This window comes from Coregonus clupeaformis, chromosome 10 (assembly GCF_020615455.1).
Source record: "Coregonus clupeaformis isolate EN_2021a chromosome 10, ASM2061545v1, whole genome shotgun sequence".
NCBI classification, from domain to species: Eukaryota; Metazoa; Chordata; class Actinopteri; order Salmoniformes; family Salmonidae; genus Coregonus; species Coregonus clupeaformis.
This window is the reverse complement of record NC_059201.1, coordinates 61,905,875-61,920,186: the sequence shown is the minus strand read 5'-3', so window position 1 is coordinate 61,920,186 and position 14,312 is coordinate 61,905,875. Positions and strand designations below refer to the sequence as shown.

The 14,312-nt window shown below is 44.1% G+C and overlaps 1 pseudogene; it reads left to right on the top strand.

Annotated features, from left to right (window-relative positions):
- The window catches only part of LOC121532513, a 61,994-nt pseudogene that overhangs the window by 35,580 nt on the left and 12,102 nt on the right, over positions 1-14,312 (top strand).

Below are 14,312 nucleotides of genomic sequence, written 5' to 3'. Positions count from 1 at the left end.
TGTACTAAACTGGACACCACATCTTTTTTGCCTTACTTGAAAGAAATGGAATCAATGCATTACCAAAGCTATGATTCAGTGGTGCTGTAATGTCCTTAACTGGACACTGTACCCTCATTGGACTCACTTGGTCCCTTAGAACTATTATCACCACCAACCACTTGCCTAACCTGCTTTGCCCGATGTAAATCACTTTGTAATTGGGAGGTAGCTAACGTCAACCTGTGTTGCCTGTGTTGACATGGAGTCCCCCAGGGCTCAGTCTTCCTAGCTCTGCTGATCTGGAGCATTTGTCAACTGCAGCCCAGTCAATATATAATAATGATGCGTTGCAATGCAAAACAATAGCTATTATATGTATTGTGCTGAGGGGATAGGAGAGAGAAGCTGTAACATATAACACAGTACTACTGTATGTCCTTTGGATCAAAATCAAATCAAATTGTATGTATCACATGCTTCGTAAACAGCAGGAGTAGACTAACAGTGAAATGCTTACTTACGGGCCCTTTCCAACAATGCAGAGAGAAAAATCTAGAAAAATAATAATAAATACACAATGAGTAACGATAACTTGTCTATATACGCGGGGTACCAGTACCGAGTTGACGGGCAGGTGTAGGAGATAATTGAGGTAGATATGTACTGTGATGTCACGAGAGGCTGTGTCCTGGAGGGACGTTACATCCCCCTGAGGTGGCTGCAAACCCAGACAGCTATGGCTCCATCTGCTGGTATGGTCGGGAACTCCACCCCTCTATGGCCAATCTTCCCACGCAGCTGAAACAAATGAGGAGCTGATGAGCTGAAGGTTTGGGAAGGGAAGAGACACAGTCTCCAACCTGGGCTCTCTGGAGGACAAGAGTGCTGCACGTCCACTTCCATGAGGAATATAAGGATTTGGAGATACTTACCTTTGGGAAATACTCACCTTTGGATATATGCACCTGTGGAAATACGTGAGAGACATTTGGAAGGACTTTTTGCTGGGTTGGCCACTAGCTGCAACGTGGACTACAGTAAGGCTGGGGAAAAGTTATCTGAGCGAGTGAGAATTATGATTTTGGATGTGGAAGAGACATCCCTGAACTGTTAACCCTTAAAGAGCCACAAGAGAACAGAATTTTGTTATATTTTCGTTAATTTCCCAAGACCTATAATAAAATCCTTGTTTTGTTTGAACCTTGTCTCCTTGCACTACTTGAGCAATCCCGCTGAAAGCTGTGTAGCCTCTCGTGACGTCACAGATGGTGGAGAATACGGGCACGCTCAAGCGTTAATAGTGCATGTCAGAGGAGGATACCGAAGGTTTGATCACCCAGTTTTCCAAGTTGGCCGTAGGGCTCCCCGCCGACTGAAATGGAGGACATATTGAAAGCCCTTGTTGCTGGCCAGCAAGCCCAGATGCAAGCAAACGTGGCTCTCTTGGAGGAGCAAAAGAAAGCCAACCTTCTGAAGGCAGAGGAATTGCAGTTGCAGAGACAGAGGGTGGTCCAAAATACCCGCCCAATAAAGGCAAGTGACTTTATATCTAAGATGGGAGCTACCGATGACATTGAGGCATACCTGCATGCATTTGAGGCCACGGCCACTAGGGAAGCCTGGCCCAAGCAACAGTGGGTTGGTCTGTTAGCCCCTTTTCTAACCGGGGAATCGCTGAATGCTGTCCGGGACCTGGGCCCTGACCAGGTTACTGACTATGATGCCCTGAAGTCTGAGATCCTCAGCAGATATGGACGCACAAAGTTTGGTATGGCCCAGCGCTTTCACAGCTGGACCTTCCAACCAGACCAACCTCCTCGGGCGCAGATGCATGAACTTGTCCGAATCGCAAGGAAATGGCTGGATCCGCAGAGGAATACAGCAGCGGCGGTGGTGGAGGCCGTTGTGGTGGATCGTTACCTACGCGCCCTGCCTTATGAGGCAAAACGGTTCATCAGTCAACAGGCCTTGACCACGGCTGATCTGACCGTGGAAGCTGTGGAAAGGTACCAGGCCACAGCGGAGATGCTGAATGCTTCCCGAAAAGACCCCAGGAGGGCGGCCCCACCACAAATGGGAAGAACCCGTCCAAAGGACCCCAAGTTCTCGAACCCAGCCACGTCAGGACTTATCCCGGCTCCAGGGGGAGCCAGAAACCAGGCGGGTCCAAGAAGAGTACACCAGGAGGGGGAAACTCGACAGTGTTACCGGTGTGGTGAGATGGGACATATCTCCTGGCAGTGTGGGAAACCAGCCGATGAACCTATGCCCACTGCGGAGTCCTCCAGCTCAGCACCCACACACCGTTTTGCCTCGCTCTTGGGAGTCGTAGATGGCGGCCCAGATCGACCCCCCACCTGCCCGGTAACTGTGAATCACCATGATGTGGAGGCCTTACTGGATTCTGGTAGCCGGGCCACCCTGGTGCGTAAGGATTTGGTGGGTCCAACGTGTCTGACCCCGGGGAAAGTCCTCCCAGTTTCCTGTGTCCATGGGGACACCAGAGAATACCCCATTACTGAACTTACAATGACCAGCACACGGGGAACCATACACACGACGGCGGGGGTGGTTGATTCCCTCCCCGTCCCTGTCCTAATTGGACGAGACTGCCCAGCCTTTTACCCACTCTGGAGAGAGTCTCAGGAGAGGATAACCCGAGTACCTCGGAAACGGAGAGGCAAGACTCATCCTGGGAAGGCTCCGGTGCAATCCTCCGAGTTACTCACTCCCGCCCGGGCTCGGATAGGGATGGCAGGTGCCCAGACCGACACAGAGACGGAGCTACAGAATCTGGACAAAGAACTGTCTGGTCTGAAGGGGACCGCTGAGAGGTATCGTTTGTTAAAGCAACAGTTAGACATGAAGACAGAAGAGTTAGATATCCTCCAGGCTAAACTCCAACAGAGCTCCTTCCCTAAGCAACAGGAGGAGCTGGAGAGGCTGCGCAGGACCATCGAGGAGTGTGAGGAGACCCTGCGCAGTAGTAAGGAGGTCCAGAAGAAGGCAGAGGAGAAGTACAAGGTGTTGGAGAACAAGATGAAGAATGCGGAGGCAGAGAGAGAGAAGGAACTGAAAGCTGCTCAACAGAAGCTAAACTCTGCTAAAACCAAGGCTGATGCGTTCAGTAAGAAACTCAAGGAGAGACAACAGGAGGCTGAGTCCCTGGTCCTAGAGTTGGAGGAGTTGAAGAGAGAGCAGTCTGGCAAGCACCACGGCAATGCGGACGCCCTCTCCCGGCGTGATGCCTTCTTCGCTGCCTTTACCCCGACGAGGACGTCGGTCCCGAGGAGGGGGATGTGTGATGTCACGAGAGGCTGTGTCCTGGAGGGACGTTACATCCCCCTGAGATGGCTGCAAACCCAGACAGCTATGGCTCCATCTGCTGGTATGGTCGGGAACTCCACCCCTCTATGGCCAATCTTCCCACGCAGCTGAAACAAATGAGGAGCTGATGAGCTGAAGGTTTGGGAAGGGAAGAGACACAGTCTCCAACCTGGGCTCTCTGGAGGACAAGAGTGCTGCACGTCCACTTCCATGAGGAATATAAGGATTTGGAGATACTTACCTTTGGGAAATACTCACCTTTGGATATATGCACCTGTGGAAATACGTGAGAGACATTTGGAAGGACTTTTTGCTGGGTTGGCCACTAGCTGCAACGTGGACTACAGTAAGGCTGAGGAAAAGTTATCTGAGCGAGTGAGAATTATGATTTTGGATGTGGAAGAGACATCCCTGAACTGTTAACCCTTAAAGAGCCACAAGAGAACAGAATTTTGTTATATTTTCGTTAATTTCCCAAGACCTATAATAAAATCCTTGTTTTGTTTGAACCTTGTCTCCTTGCACTACTTGAGCAATCCCGCTGAAAGCTGTGTAGCCTCTCGTGACGTCACAGTACCTATACAGTGGGTAGAGGTAAAGTGTTGATAGTGATCACATTCTGTATGTGATTTGTTATAGTGATTATGGCTTTGAACGGCGTAGAGAAGAGAACTGTCTACCAGCATTCTGGTTCAACCCAGCTGTTGTATCAAGGAGCTGCAGCCAAGGACATAGCTACCTCAAAAGCACAGGGTGAGTTGCACATAGGGGCACTATTTTGTAGAGTTTCTATGTTGTCTATTCTAAGTGAAGGCAACCCTTCTGTATATTTCTGCTGAATGAAAAAACATATTTTTTCTGTGTTTTAAGAATGTTTTCCATTTCATTTTGTAAAGCATTATGTTGGTCATAATATGATATAAAGCCTGAATAGGTATAACACATTTCATACCTACAGTGGGGAGAACAAGTATTTGATACACTGCCGATTTTGCAGGTTTTCCTACTTACAAAGCATGTAGAGGTCTGTAATTTATATCATAGGTACACTTCAACTGTGAGAGACGGAATCTAAAACAAAAATCCAGAAAATCACATTGTATGATTTTTAAGTAATTAATTTGCATTTTATTGCATGACATAAGTATTTGATACATCAGAAAAGCAGAACTTAATATTTGGTACAGAAACCTTTGTTTGCAATTACAGAGATCATATGTTTCCTGTAGGTCTTGACCAGGTTTGCACACACTGCAGCAGGGATTTTGGCTTATTCCTCCATACAGACCTTCTCCAGATCCTTCAGGTTTTGGGGCTGTCGCTGGGCAATACAGACTTTCAGCTCCCTCCACAGATTTTCTATGGGATTAAGGTCTGGAGACTGGCTAGGCCACTCCAGGACCTTAATGTGCTTCTTCTTGAGCCACTCCTTTGTTACCTTGGCCGTGTGTTTTGGGTCATTGTCATGCTGGAATACCCATCCACAACCCATTTTCAATGCCCTGGCTGAGGGAAGGAGGTTCTCACCCAAGATTTGACGGTACATGGCCCCGTCCATCGTCTCTTTGATGCGGTGAAGTTGTCCTGTCCCCTTAGCAGAAAAACACCCCCAAAGCATAATGTTTCCACCTCCATTTTCGACGGTGGGGATGGTGTTCTTGGGGTCATAGGCAGCATTCCTCCTCCTCCAAACACGGCGAGTTTAGTTGATGCCAAAGAGCTCCATTTTGATGTTCATTGCCAGATGTTCAATGGCAAACTTCAGACGGGACTGTATATGTGCTTTCTTGAGCAGGGGGACCTTGCAGGCGCTGCAGGATTTCAGTCCTTCACGGCGTAGTGTGTTACCAATTGTTTTCTTGGTGACTATGGTCCCAGCTGCCTTGAGATCATTGACAAGATCCTCCCGTGTAGTTCTGGGCTGATTCCTCACGGTTCTCATGACCATTGCAACTCCACAAGATGAGATCTTGCATGGAGCCCCAGGCCGAGGAGATTGACAGTTTTGTGTTTCTTCCATTTGCAAATAATCGCACCAACTGTTGTCACCTTCTCACCAAGCTGCTTGGCGATAGTCTTGTAGCCCATTCCAGCCTTGTGTAGGGTCTACAATCCTGTCCCTGACATCCTTTGAGAGCTCTTTGGTCTTGGCCATGGTGGAGAGTTTGGAATCTGATTGATTGATTGCTTCTGTGGACAGGTGTCTTTTATACAGGTAACAAACTGAGATTAGGAGCAGTCCCTTTAAGAGTGTGCTCCTAATCTCAGCTCGTTACCTGTATAAAAGACACCTGGGAGCCAGAAATCTTTCTGATTGAGAGGGGGTCACATACTTATTTCCCTCATTAAAATGCAAATCAATTTATAACATTATTGACATTCGTTTTTCTGGATTTTTTTGTTGTTATTCTGTCTCTCACTGTTCAAATAAACCTACCATTAAAATTATAGACTGATTATTTCTTTGTCAGTGGGAAAACGTACAAAATCAGCAGGGGATCAAATACTTTTTCATTGTTTCATTGTCCATAAAGTTTCATTGTCCATAAAAGAGAGAGTCATTGTGTATGATGTTTTGTGTATGTTGTCCCATTTTAGCCCATTTTGGATTCAATACACTATTTTAGCATCCCATTCATTTGGTTCATTTTCGGTGTCAGTGCTCCAATTATCAGATATGTTTGGGGATCATTTTACGCAATTTGCTCCTAACGTCTGTCTCTCTGCTTAGCTCATTTTGCTATGTTTATAATAACGTAGAGAAGATGAGGGGTGTTGATAGGACTGCTAGGTTGTTGTTGTTTTTTATCTTATAAAGGCAGGGAAGAGAAAAGCAATGATACATTTTTATATAAATGCCAGCGGTGTCAGGTCAGACTGTATGAGTTTTAATTAGAATCCATTAGTCTCCTGTGATAGTTGTTTTTAATTATTTTGGGACTGAAATTATTATATGGTACATTTCACAAACTTCCTGACCACATGGCATGTCTCTCTCTCTCTCTCTCTCGCTCTCGCTCTCGCTCTCGCTCTCGCTCTCGCTCTCGCTCTCGCTCTCGCTCTCGCTCTCGCTCTCGCTGGTGATAGAGATAGTGAAGTGCAAAAATGTAAAAAACAATATTTTTGAGAAACTTCAACGTTCGGCGTGAATAACAATCAAACATTTAATTGACGTTGAAGTGTACACAAAAATCAAGGGCTGAAATGTTTCCTGATTGTGTAAGAGGTTAACAATGCACCGCCCTGTTGTTATGTTGTGCTGTGAACAAAAGGTCCAGGGGTTGATTCTAAAGTGGGACAGTGACTATTCTGAAATCAGAGCTTATATATACATAGATATAACACTTGATACATTATATTAATAATAAGTGAGGAGAGATTGGTATTAATATGTAACCAAAACACCATGGGAGTCTGCATGACTATAATGTACTAAACTGGACACCACATCTTTTTTGCCTTACTTGAAAGAAATGGAATCAATGCATTACCAAAGCTATGATTCAGTGGTGCTGTAATGTCCTTAACTGGACACTGTACCCTCATTGGACTCACTTGGTCCCTTAGAACTATTATCACCACCAACCACTTGCCTAACCTGCTTTGCCCGATGTAAATCACTTTGTGATTGGGAGGTAGCTAACGTCAACCTGTGTTGCCTGTGTTGACATGGAGTCCCCCAGGGCTCAGTCTTCCTAGCTCTGCTGATCTGGAGCATTTGTCAACTGCAGCCCAGTCAATATATAATAATGATGCGTTGCAATGCAAAACAATAGCTATTATATGTATTGTGCTGAGGGGATAGGAGAGAGAAGCTGTAACATATAACACAGTACTACTGTATGTCCTTTGGATCAAAATCAAATCAAATTGTATGTATCACATGCTTCGTAAACAGCAGGAGTAGACTAACAGTGAAATGCTTACTTACGGGCCCTTTCCAACAATGCAGAGAGAAAAATCTAGAAAAATAATAATAAATACACAATGAGTAACGATAACTTGTCTATATACGCGGGGTACCAGTACCGAGTTGACGGGCAGGTGTAGGAGATAATTGAGGTAGATATGTACCTATACAGTGGGTAGAGGTAAAGTGTTGATAGTGATCACATTCTGTATGTGATTTGTTATAGTGATTATGGCTTTGAACGGCGTAGAGAAGAGAACTGTCTACCAGCATTCTGGTTCAACCCAGCTGTTGTATCAAGGAGCTGCAGCCAAGGACATAGCTACCTCAAAAGCACAGGGTGAGTTGCACATAGGGGCACTATTTTGTAGAGTTTCTATGTTGTCTATTCTAAGTGAAGGCAACCCTTCTGTATATTTCTGCTGAATGAAAAAACATATTTTTTCTGTGTTTTAAGAATGTTTTCCATTTCATTTTGTAAAGCATTATGTTGGTCATAATATGATATAAAGCCTGAATAGGTATAACACATTTCATACCTACAGTGGGGAGAACAAGTATTTGATACACTGCCGATTTTGCAGGTTTTCCTACTTACAAAGCATGTAGAGGTCTGTAATTTATATCATAGGTACACTTCAACTGTGAGAGACGGAATCTAAAACAAAAATCCAGAAAATCACATTGTATGATTAAGTAATTAATTTGCATTTTATTGCATGACATAAGTATTTGATACATCAGAAAAGCAGAACTTAATATTTGGTACAGAAACCTTTGTTTGCAATTACAGAGATCATATGTTTCCTGTAGGTCTTGACCAGGTTTGCACACACTGCAGCAGGGATTTTGGCTTATTCCTCCATACAGACCTTCTCCAGATCCTTCAGGTTTTGGGGCTGTCGCTGGGCAATACAGACTTTCAGCTCCCTCCAAAGATTTTCTATTGGGTTCAGGTCTGGAGACTGGCTAGGCCACTCCAGGACCTTGAGATGCTTCTTACGGAGCCACTCCTTAGTTGCCCTGGCTGTGTGTTTCGGGTCGTTGTCATGCTGGAAGACCCAGCCACGACCCATCTTCAATGCTCTTACTGAGGGAAGGAGGTTGATGGCCAAGATCTCGTGATACATGGCCCCATCCATCCTCCCCTCAATACGGTGCAGTCGTCCTGTCCCCTTTGCAGAAAAGCATCCCCAAAGAATGATGTTTCCACCTTCATGCTTCACGGTTGGGAAGGTGTTCTTGGGGTTGTACTCATCCTTCTTCTTCCTCCAAACACGGCGAGTGGAGTTTAGACCAAAAAGCTCTATTTTTGTCTCATCAGACCACATGACCTTCTCCCATTCTTCCTCTGGATCATCCAGATGGTCATTGGCAAACTTCAGACGGGCCTGGACATGCGCTGGCTTGAGCAGGGGGACCTTGCGTGCGCTGCAGGATTTTAATCCATGACGGCGTTGTGTGTTACTAATGGTTTTCTTTGAGACTGTGGTCCCAGCTCTCTTCAGGTCATTGACCAGGTCCTGCCGTGTAGTTCTGGGCTGATCCCTCACCTTCCTCATGATCATTGATGCCCCACGAGGTGAAATCTTGCATGGAGCCCCAGACCGAGGGTGATTGACCGTCATCTTGAACTTCTTCCATTTTCTAATAATTGCGCCAACAGTTGTTGCATTCTCACCAAGCTGCTTGCCTATTGTCCTGTAGCCCATCCCAGCCTTGTGCAGGTCTACAATTTTATCCCTGATGTCCTTACACAGCTCTCTGGTCTTGGCCATTGTGGAGAGGTTGGAGTCTGTTTGATTGAGTGTGTGGACAGGTGTCTTTTATACAGGTAACGAGTTCAAACAGGTGCAGTTAATACAGGTAATGAGTGGAGAACAGGAGGGCTTCTTAAAGAAAAACTAACAGGTCTGTGAGACCTGGAATTCTTACTGGTTGGTAGGTGATCAAATACTTATGTCATGCAATAAAATGCAAATTAATTACTTAAAAATCATACAATGTGATTTTCTGGATTTTTGTTTTAGATTCCGTCTCTCACAGTTGAAGTGTACCTTTCTTTCTTTCTTTCTTTCTTTCTTTCTTTCTTTCTTTCTTTCTTTCTTTCTTTCTTTCTTTCTTTCTTTCTTTCTTTCTTTCTTTCTTTCTTTCTTTCTTTCTTTCTTTCTTTCTTTCTTTCTTTCTTTCTTTCTTTCTTTCTTTCTTTCTTTCTTTCTTTCTTTCTTTCTTTCTTTCTTTCTTTCTTTCTTTCCAGGGTGACTCAATGAGAACCAAGCTCCATGTTACATGTACTGTACGTCACCTCTATACATTCATCTATTGTCTCAGGGCTATTCAATTCCCGCCATCGAGGACTGAAGTACTTCTGGTTTTAGTTTGTGCTGTACCTGGTAGATAATTGGTCAGTTACTGTTATGTCTGCCATTGGTTGGCCGGAGTGGTCGCTCACCTGGTGAACCAGGTCTGAATCAGTCCCTGATTGGAGGGAAATTATGTAAAACAACATTGCTGTTGTTCTCAAGGATCATAACTGAATATCTCCGCCTCATATTTCTCTGTAAATATCCACCTTACTAAGTATACAGCAGTGTACAATGGAGCCAGTTATAGGCAAAGTACCCGAATGCTTTGCACATAGCACAGCACTTTGATGTTCTCTAGCTCTTCTCATCTTGTAAAGCCAGCCAAATGTAAAGTAAATAATAGCGACAAATATAACATGCTTGTGTCTAAAAGGCATCAAGAATTATCCAGCTCTTTGCTGTGCAGTGTTTGAATTGCCCCCTCGTCTCTTGATTTGAACATAGAGGCTTTTGTCAATATGTGAAGGTGCCATTTAAATGTTGTCTCTAGTCGCCACGACACTTTCAATCAGTGTACTTTCATTTTTCTGATGGCATTGATTCTGCTGGTGTTTTTTTCTCCATGGTTAGGTACATTTTGAGGTCATTTACAGGGGAGAGAGAGTGCAGGTGATGCTTTTAGCGATGTGCCAAGCACGATGCCGCCACAGATTTCCAATTGGAATATTTTTAACACCAAACACAGTTTATGGAGCCTGTCTAAATGACTCACACACAAACACATACACACACACACACACACAAACACACACACATACACTGCATGCATTTGAAAGCTAGGATAAGGATAAAGATTAGTCTCAGTTAAAGAGGATAAGAGTTAACAGAAGCCTATACGGAAATGTACACGCCAGAGTGCCGAGTCACACCACTGTCAGCCAGAGTTTTACCATGAAAATACGGTGTTATATTTAGTCATTTTAGCAGACACTCTTATCCAGAGCGACTTACAGTTAGTGAGTGCATACATTTTTCATACTATACTATTTTTCATACTTCCGTTATTGGAAACTTCACCGCTTAGATGACGGTAATGCCACGTTACCCACGTCAGCTTCCATTACGGTCTCAGCATGGGAGACCACAGTATTACTCACAAGGTATCACGACAAAAACATGATAACGCCAACGTGTTTTAAGTCTGGAATGAATCTTGTTCAAACGTAAATTCCATCAAAACCCACGCCCCTGTAAAACTAATATTTGGACATGCCAGTGCTTTTCATTTTTAAACTAAAAATAATCTAAAAATAGTATTTCGATGTGCGAGTGCTTTTCATATTGTAAAGTAGGTAGTCTGAAACAATATCCATGTAATTACAATCATATACTGAGTCTGAATCATTCAATACTGAGTCTGAATCATCCAGTACTGGGTCTGAATCATCCAATACGGAGTCTGAATCATCCAATACGGAGTCTGAATCATCCAATACGGAGTCTGAATCATCCAATACGGAGTGTGAATCATCCAATACGGAGTGTGAATCATCCAATAAAGAGTCTGAATCATCCAATACTGAGTCTGATTGATCCAATATTGAGTCTGAATCATCCAATACTGAGTCTGAGACATCCAACACTGAGTCTGAATCATCCAATACTGTGTCTAAATCATCCAAAACTGAGTCTGAATCATCCTCTGTGTTTGTATCAGGTCCTGTGGAACATGTCCAGCTGCTGGCTGCATTTGTGGCCATCAAGAACAAGGAAGTAAGCCTAACAGCAGTGGTCTGGCCAATCCACTCCAGGACCCTCAGCTACTTCTGGTGGCTTGGGAACAGCACTGAGGTAAACTGGACTTAAAACACTTGGTGTACAGAGAAGAGGGCCTAGAACCGAGCCCTGTGGGACTCCAGTAGTGATACCACATTGTGCAGACACAGATCCTCTTCTGATGTTGTGTATAGTATACAGTATACTGTACAACATTAGTAGAGGTAAACTGACACTATTCAAAAGGGGTCTTACCCTATAATGCCATATACTGTACATGTACTGCAGTGGTGGCCAGGGACGGCTTGTTCAATAGGGCGATATGGGCGACGCACTGCCAAACGGGAAAAGGAAGGGATTTTTTTTCTAATCAATTATATCACGGCAACAGCAGTTATCAGTGTTCACGTCTGATCTGCCAGCCACTAAATGTCAAATCAGGCTGAAGTCGTGCTTCAAATGGCCCCGCCCGTTTTTGGGGCGATTTCAGTCAAGTTGAAAATCGCCCAGAAGTCTCTCATAGCCTGTCATGTAAAATCTATTTTTTTCACATTTCAAAGCTTTCAATACATTCTCTATGGGTGTCTGTGGGCTTGCACTTACGCGCTTTCGTCATACGTGACGTAACGTTGAACGTAACTAAGACAATGGCGGCTGGCAGCGTCTCTGTTGCGACCTGCAGTGCGGCGTTATTTTATGTTTTTAATTTGTAGACTTAGTTTACAAACATTCTGCCAACCATGGATTTCCAGTGGTTGGTTTTGGACTGATCTTGTTGATCGTGTACATACCCGCTACGAACGGACTAAATAATGAAAACGCTGCTGGCAGCTGAATCCCAATACAGCTGGGAGACTTGGCTGGATGACAGAGTCCCGGACAGAGAAGTGGAGCCGGCCACCTTCACCCTGGTCAGAGCGGACCGCGATCCTGGTAAGAGAGCGACTCTGTACCCCGACATTGAACTGCTTTCTGTGTCATTGCGACCTTACTATCAATTCAATTCAATTTAAGGGCTTTATTGGCATGGGAAACGTGTGTTAACATTGCCAAAGCAAGGGAAGTAGATAGTAAACAAAAGTGAAATAAACAATAAATATTAACAGTAAACATTACACTCAGAAGTTTCAAAAGAATAAAGACATTTCAAATGTCATATTATGTATATATACAGTGTTGTTACAATGTGCAAATAGTTAAAGTACAAATGGGAAAATAAATAAACATAAATATGGGTTGTATTTACAATGGTGTTTGTTCTTCACTGGTTGCCCTTTTCTTGTGGCAACAGGTCACAAATCTTGCAGCTGTGATGGCACACTGGTTTTTCACCCAGTAGATAAGGGAGTTTATCAAAATTGGGTTTGTTTTCGAATTCTTTGTGGATCGCTGTAATCTGAAGGAAATATGTGTCTCTAATATGGTCATACATTTGGCAGGAGGTTAGGAAGTGCAGCTCAGTTTCCACCTCATTTTGTGGGCAGTGTGCACATAGCCTGTCTTCTCTTGAGAGCCAGGTCTGCCTACGGCGGCCTTTCTCAATAGCAAGGCTATGGTCACTGAGTCTGTACATAGTCAAAGCTTTCCTTAAGTTTGGGTCAGTCACAGTGGTCAGGTATTCTGCCACTGTGTACTCTCTGTTTAGGGCCAAATAGCATTCTAGTTTGCTCTGTTTTTTTGTTTGTTCTTTCCAATGTGTCAAGTAATTCTCTTTTTGTTTTCTCATGATTTGGTTGGGTCTAATTGTGTTGTTGTTGTTGTTGTTGTTGTCCTGGGGCTGTGTGGGGTCTGTTTGTGTTTGTGAACAGAGGCCCAGGACAAGCTTACTTAGGGGACTCTTCTCCAAGTTCATCTCTCTGTAGGTGATGGCTTTGTTATGGAAGGTTTGGGAATCGCTTCCTTTTAAGTGGTTACTATCTGCCCCGTGAGTTCCCCCAATTGTTTGTTACCGTTGTGTACTGTTGATAATCACAAGTTTACTGGAGAACTGAGACCAAGTAGAGACTTTGGACAGGGTGGATATGGTATAATAAAGGCAGTTTATTCAGAGGTAAAGATATCTGGAATCGCGTGCACGGACTCGTGCACGTGTGTAGGTCACCTAAATCATCAGAAAAATTGCCTTTCCTGAGAATTTTTTCAGGAGCCGCCACTGGTGGTGGCTGGTGTCATTTTAATTAAATCAGAGGACGGGCATATTGTAATGCCTTGAATGGAATAAATGGAACCGCATTGAACACATCAAAGACATCGTTTCCATTCCAATTCCATTCCACTTCAGCCATTACTGTGAGCTGTCCTCCCTTCAGTAGACTCCACTGATGCATATGGTCCTCTGTAGCTCAGCTGGTAGAGCACGGCGCTTGTAACGCCAAGGTAGTGGGTTCGATCCCCGGGACCACCCATACACAAAAAAAAAAAAATTATGCACGCATGACTGTAAGTCGCTTTGGATAAAAGCGTCTGCTAAATGGCATATTTTATTTTATATATGGGGTATACATGATGTCTATGGTATTAGGTACATTGACCTCTTCTATGATGGAAGGTGGCTGTGATAGAGGCGGAGCAGTCTCTGATCTTGTATTTTGTTCAGACGTCTTGTTAGTATGTCATAAGTTATTACCTTAGGTGCATTGTTTCTAGGTCTTATGGGGAGGATGTTTTTTGTAGGGTTTTACTCAAGTCAGAATTTCGACTACTCTAACTACGCAAGTCAGAAGTTCCGACTACTCTAAGTGAGAAGTTCAAGGAGAAGTTGTTCTCATCTGAAATGGGTTTCTTTCATGTTCCGGGGTTTTAGGTGAAGGGATTATGACCGGATCAAAGTGTGATTGTTCATTTTGTCCATGTTCCCTCTTCCTCCAGCCGGTGATCAGCTTAGACAGGAGCATTTCGTACACCTTCACCAGCGAGGGAATGAACACTGTTACGGTCCAAGTGTCTTGAGCCAATGCCATACTGCAAGACAGCAAGACGATAGCAGTCCAAGGTAAGGTTAAGTACTATCT